At 42.7% G+C, this 6,966-nt stretch overlaps 1 pseudogene; it reads right to left on the bottom strand.

Moving 5' to 3' along the window:
* Positions 1–5,490: 5,490 nt before the first annotated feature.
* On the bottom strand, positions 5,491–5,587 carry LOC126417678 (U6 spliceosomal RNA; annotated as a pseudogene).
* Between the last annotated feature and the right edge of the window lie 1,379 nt (positions 5,588–6,966).

The following is a 6,966-nucleotide window of genomic DNA, read 5'->3' as shown; positions in this document are numbered from 1 at the left end:
CTTCCCGTAGTCTTTGGTAAGAGTTGAGAATGGTCAGAACCCAGGCAACAGGTGCTGCCAGTGCCAATGTGAGCCACAGTCTGCAGCTGATTGAAAGCTGAGATTGTCACCTCCCTCTGGCTGACAATTCCTCCCAGAATACACAGCAAGGGCACATTTGGTTTCTTTCCCTCCTGTGGCACTATTTTCCTAAAAGTGGTCATGACACACCTAACATTGATGCTGCCTAAAACTAACAGCACCTTCTTTTGCCTCTTTTTGTGTCCTGATCTCAATAGAGGAGACTGTGTAGTGCAAGCAGTATAGGCAAGGCCTTCTGGCTCTGTCTCATTTTCAGCAGAAGTCAGTATCTCAAACCTGTTCATTAGAAGTATAGGGCAAGTCTTTCCACCATTCCACACAGTCTGTCTTGTAAATCAGCTCCAGATCCAGGCACATCCTGCCGGCGACCAGATGACCATATGATACTGAACAGGTCTCAGTGAACCGCATTGTCAAAAACAGTAGCCAGCAAGTTTCATGATATAGTCACAACAGAAGACCAACATGCCAGGCAACTAATTCATCAGAACCTCATGTTGGCCACAAACATGTTTCTTTCTAGTACAAGAAGAAAGCAGAGAAGTTAAGTGAAAGACTAAATTATGTTTACATAAAGACTAAACCAGGAGTCATGCACAAACTTGAGCTGCTGCTGTGACAATCACTACACCAAGTGAAGATAGTATATGATCTGAGGCACCTTAGAATGATATTCTGCAGTTGCTGGTTCACACTGAATCAGATGATAGTGACACTAAGAACACTACATGCCTTTGCAGCTCGAACAGTGGCCTTTGTCAGAAATTCCTAGAAGATACACTAAAGAAAATCAGTGACTGATGTGGCACTCAATGCCAGTGACTAAATGATACTATATAATCTCCAAACTAATTTTACAGTGCTGTAGCAAATAATTACAACATGAATGAATTAATGGGAGAATATGTAACTGAAGCCACACATGACTCATAATGATACCAGTGAGTGGGTGAATTTCTGATCAATACAGGCAAAATTAGTAATTTAAAAAAAATATTTTGAAAAACCATCATGAACTGAAAAACAATTTCAAATTAAATAGGCATTCCACAGAGGAAATTAGAGGGTGTGAGTTGGGAAGACAGGATGAGGAATGAGGAGGTGTGGAGAAGAAGAAAAATTGGCTACACCACATGTTGAGAAGAAAGTGCTTATTCCAACTGGGAGCTGGTGGGGTGGTACAGGGAAAGAGAGGGACAGGAAGAAGGAGCTGATATCAACTAATGAAGAATGTAGAAGAGGAAACCACCAGTAACTATGCAGAATGAACAGAAAAGCACAAGACGGGGAGAGGTGACAAGTCAGTGTCTGCACCTGCCACAGGGCAGAAGACAACTGATGATGACCATGTGTTTAGGAGCCACTGCCTGCCCAACTGTGTGCATCAGAGTACACAGTTCTTTGGTGCTTATTGACAGCAACAATGAAAGGATCATTGTTGAATGACCACAAGACACACAGGATAGTAAAGTGGCAGACCCAGAAAAAAATATTTTTATCATGTTGTGGAAGAGAGGTGGGGCATTCTAAGAATCACATGGTTGGGTACTGACTTGTAATTTATTGCCACTGCCTTGCAGAGAGAAAGTTATGATAATGGGGTGCTTACAACTTGACTGACATAGCAGTGACTGTTAGTTTACTGCAATGTGTGTCAATCTAGATTGTCAATAACACAAATTCACCTGCAGTGTAGTGTTCATGTTGTTTAATACCTAAGAAATCGAACAATGGAAAATCCAGAATGAAATGTAACAATATTATGAAAAGGATAATTGCTACTTACCATACAGCAGAGATGCTGAGTTGCAGATAGGCACAACAAAAAGACTGTCAGAAAGCTTTTGGCCAACAAGGCCTTCATCAAAAATAGACAACCTACACACAAACACTCATGCAAATGCAGCTCACACACACATGACCACAGTCTCTGGCTGCTGAGACCAGACTGCAAGCAGCAGCGCATGATGGGAGAGGCAACTGGGTGGTGGGGGTAAGGAGGAGACTGGGGCAGGGAGTGGAAGAGATAGCAGGGTAGTGATGGGGGATGGTAAAGTGCTGCTTATGTGAGTGCACAGGGGCAAGGTGGAGAGAGAATAGGGCAGCTAGGTGCAGCCACGAGGTCAGATGGAGGGTGGTGGTGGTGTGGTTGGGGAGGGGGGGGGGGGGTGGTAGTGGAAAAGGAGAGAAGTAAAATGACTGAGGGTGCACTGGTGGAACAGAGGGCTGTGTAACACTGGGATGGGGACAAGGAAGGGGGGCTAGATGGGTAAGGACAATGACTAACAGAGGCTGAGGCCAGGAGGATTACAGGAACATAGGATATGTTGCATGGAGAGTTCCTGACTGCACAATTCAGAAAAGCTGGTGTTGGTGCGAAGGATCCAGGTGGCACAGGCAGTGAAGAGGATATTGAAATGAAGAACGTCATGTTGGGCGGTGTGCTCAGCAATGGGAAGGTCCAGCTGTTTATGGCCACAGTTTGTCGGTGGCCACTTATGCAGACTGACAGCTTGTTGGTTGCCACGCCCATGTAGAATGCAACAAGGAGGTTGCAGCATAGCTTGTAGATCACATTACTGGTTTCACATGTTGCCCTGGCTTTGATTGGATAAGTGATACTTGTGACTGGGCTGGAGTAGGTGGTGGTTGGAGGTGTATGAGGCAGGCCTTTCATCTAGGTCTATTACAGGTTATGTTCCCGTATCCCTCCTGGCTTCAACCTTCATTAGTCATTTTCCTTACCCATCTTGCCTCTTCCCTGTTCCCTTTCCAGCACTACACAGCCCCTATATTCTACCAACACATCCTCAGTCTTTTTCCTTCTCTCCTTTGCCGCTACCCCGCCCCTGCCTCTACCCTCTGTGTAACCTCCCGACTGCACCTTGCTGTCCTACCCTCTCTCCACCTCATCCCATTCTCCACCCCTACCTGTTACCCCTCCCCATCCCTGCCCCAGCCTCCTCCTTATCTCCACCACGTGGTTGCCTCTCCCACCATGCGCTGCTGCTCGCAGTTTGGTCTCAGCAGCCAGAGACCATGTCGTGTGTGTGTGTGTGTGTGTGTGTGTGTGTGTGTGTGTGTGTGTGTGTGTGTGTGTGTGAGTTGCATTTATGTGAATGTGTGTTGTCTGTTTTCGATGAAGGCCATGTTTGCCAAAAGCTTACTTTCTATCTTTTTGTTGTGCCTATTTGCAATTCAGTATCTCCGCTATATGGTGAGTAGCAACAGTCCTTTTCATAATGCTGTTAACACTTAGGAACTCATTTCAGGACATAACTATGAAAGATTAAGGTGTAAGTGGCATTAGAAGAAGTAGTGGCTCTAATTTCAAAACCCAATAATAAGTCCAGTTTGGGTATTGGACTAATCACAAGAGCTTTCAGTGCTGCTGTCCATTGTTGCCTTAGAGTATAGGGTGAAACAGTGAACAAACACTAATAAAATAGTTTTCTTCAAGAGTCAGTGACTGACACAGAAAATTGTTTTATTTGTGTTTAACTATGAGCTGTCACTGTAATTATGCCATACTTTATGAGTGAAAATAATTATGGTGGTCAAACAGCATCACACAGACTTGTGGATCTGATTGGGGAGTGAGATGTTTTACCCGGCTACACAACAGCTATAGTAAAATTCTGAAAACACAAAAGTTATTCTGATCTGCTAATTTTATGTTACCCATTATGGTTTGCCACAAGTCTTACAAAGGTGAAACAAATAACAGACACCTAGTAATTAGAGAAATCCCTTGAGAGAAGTATATTGATGTAGACTGACAACAGAACTAAGTTTACCAAAGTTTTTAAGTACATATCTGATAAAAAGTATCCAGACACCCCTATGAAATGCAGAATTGGCCACTAGATATCACAAGAGGTGGACCCAGCAGTATAAGAGGAGGCAGGGAGTATTGTGTTGACAGTAGCAAAGAAGTAACAGCAGACTGAGTTGTTCAGGAGAGCTCAGAGACTAATGTGGACTAATCATTGTTGGATGGATGTGATTGTGAAGTGGAAACTACTACTACTACTACTACTACTACTACTACTATGTGATCAGGCCCAGTGGACCGCACACATCTACAATTTTCCTCCTTCACTGTATTCTGTCCATTGCTGCTATCCGCCATTGCTCCACATCTATTGACACTTGGTTTAAATCTTCATGGAGTCCATCCCTCCAATGCTTCTTAGGTCTCCCTGGCGGTCTCTTTCCTGTAGGTGTGAAATCCAGGAGCTTCCGAGGCCATCTGTGATCCTCCATCCAGGCCACATGGCCAGCCCACTGCATTCGTTTGGCTTTGACAATTCCTGCTATGTTGGGCTGCTGGTATAGTTCCTCAAGCTCTTGGTTGTATCTGATCCTCCATTCCCCTGTATCTGCATCCAGAACCGGACCGAAGATCTTCCGAAGCACTTTACTCTCAAAAACAAGGAGCTTATGGAAGTCCTGTTTCCGGATACTCCATGTCTCACAGCCATATAGAACAACAGGCTGGATCAGGGTTTTGTACAGTCGAATCTTGAACTGTCTGGAGAGAGATTTGAACCAAAGCAGTTGTGCTAGGCTGTGGTAATATCGGTTTCCTGCTTGTATTCTGGCATTGATCTCTGCTTCACATGACGAGTTCTCAGTGAAAAGTGCCCCTAGGTATTTGAATTCTTGCACTCTCTTGTAAGAATGGTCTCCAACCTGCAGTGATTGTAGATGATCAGCAGTCTGACAATGACCATGTGTCATAACGAGGTACTCTGTCTTGGCTTCATTTATGTTTAGCCCAAATTTGCTGGCAGCCTCCTTTAGTGCTTTGGTCATTTGCTCCAACTCCTCTTCCGACCTAGAGAGTAAACAGATGTCGTCTGCATAGGCTAAGTATGCCAGTCTCTTTCCTTCGATTTCAATCCCTTCGTTCTCTTGGAAGGTCTCACGTACGATCTTCTCGAGGTGAAGTGGAAAAACAAAGGAAAAACCACAGGCAAACTAAGACCAGTCAGTCACCCACAAGCATGGCAGATGGTGGTTGTAAAAAATCACACTAAATCAGTGGAAGAAGTCTCCTGCGAGTTCCAATGTGCTACACGCAGTCCAGCTATGACAATGACTCTGTGTAAGGAGTTCAAAATAAAGGGGTACAATGGTCAAGCAGCACCCCATAAGCCATACGTTTTCATAGTCAGTACTAAGTCATACTTGAAGTAGCATAAAGAGTGATGCCACTAGACAGTGGATGACTGGAAATGAGTGAATCGGAGTGATGAACAATGCTGTACACCATGGCAGTCTGATAGAAGGGTTTGTGTTTTGCCGATTCCTGAAGAAAATTACTTGCCATTAAGTGCCAGTAGTGACGTATGGAGGAGGTGGTGTTACAGAATGGGGATGTTTTAGCCTGTTCCCAAAATAAAAAAAAATGTGGAACGCTTCACGATTTTGCATGTCATCCTTGCGCAGGGGCCATGCTAATCTTCAGTAGTGATTGAGGAAACACCTTTGTGCACAAAGATGAAAGGATGGGTGCTGAGAGCCTAACACCCCATAAGAAACAAGATTCTTGACACAGAGAACTTGCTCAGTTGAGCGAGTGTAGGGAAGTAAGGTGATATTTGCCCAGATTTGATATAGGAAAACTATATGGAACTTAAATCAGGAATATTTTAATTGAAAGGAGACCAGGGTTAAAAAAATTCTTTTTTGAATGAAACAATCTGCCATACTGGCTGTCATTGGTTGTATTAAAATATACTTTTATTTTGTAATTATCACTATTGTACGGTTCTGAGTGTGTTGACACCTTCAAATGAGTCTGAAATATATACCAAGTGCAACACAGTTAAAGTACAAAACAAACATTGGTTTTAATACTCTTCTCCAGCTTGCAGCCAAATCTTTGAGTTGAGTTGACACAATATTCTGACAATCCCCCTAGCCTTCATCATCAGGTGACGGAGGTACATCTCAGTTGTTGAGTCTTTTATTTATTGCGGTACGTATTCCTTAGATCCAGTTCTGCGTGTTAACGTATGGATGTGGAATGAGTCAAAAACATTTAGTTCATTATTACGCTAGTTTCCATAAGAACAATAAACCAAGATTTGTAATACAAGTTGGAAACACAGTCGGTAGAATAAAATTACACTCACAAGCAGAGTTCCAGATACACCATTCTGATTTTGTCCAAACAATTTTTTACAGATCACCAATTAATCTGATTAACACAGCAAGATATATTGAGGCAGGAATATACAATAGTATTTGGGAAATAAAATTAGCTATCTCTGCTGCAGAATTCTTCTAGAGAATAGAAACTTTTTTTCAAGCAATAACTCCTTTAGCTTATTTTTAAACAATACTTTTTTATTTTGTAGGCACTTTATATTACTTGGAAGTGCATTGAAGATTTTTGTGCTTGTGTATTTCACACCTTTTTGCACCAGGGACAGATTTTTCAGGTCACAGTGTATGTCATATTTCCTCCTTGTGTTATGGTGATGGTACATTTCATTTGTTTCATATTGAGAAGGATTGTGAAGCATGAATGTCACGATTGAAAAGATATATTGTGAAGTAGTGGTTAGGATACCTATTTGTTTAAAAAAATTGTGGCATGAGAATCTTGGAGGCACTCCACACAAAATTCGGACAGCCTTTTTCTGACTTGTAAAAACCTTTTTCTTGTCGAACTGATGCTACCCTGGAGTGGGCACCTCTCTGCAGGCCACCAGATAGTATTCAGCACATTCAACCAGTGCTGTGAAAGCTATCCTCACTGCAGAAGATACTAGCAGTGCCACTGGTGATGAAGTTCAAACAAAAATGAGATATAACATCAAGAGTGTTTTTCATTCACCAATCAAGACTAAAGTGATCAGCACTATTTTAATA

Source organism: Schistocerca serialis, chromosome 8 (assembly GCF_023864345.2).
Source record: "Schistocerca serialis cubense isolate TAMUIC-IGC-003099 chromosome 8, iqSchSeri2.2, whole genome shotgun sequence".
NCBI lineage: Eukaryota > Metazoa > Arthropoda > Insecta > Orthoptera > Acrididae > Schistocerca > Schistocerca serialis.
Note: the sequence above shows the minus strand (reverse complement) of the source record. Positions and strands in the feature narration are given on the sequence as shown.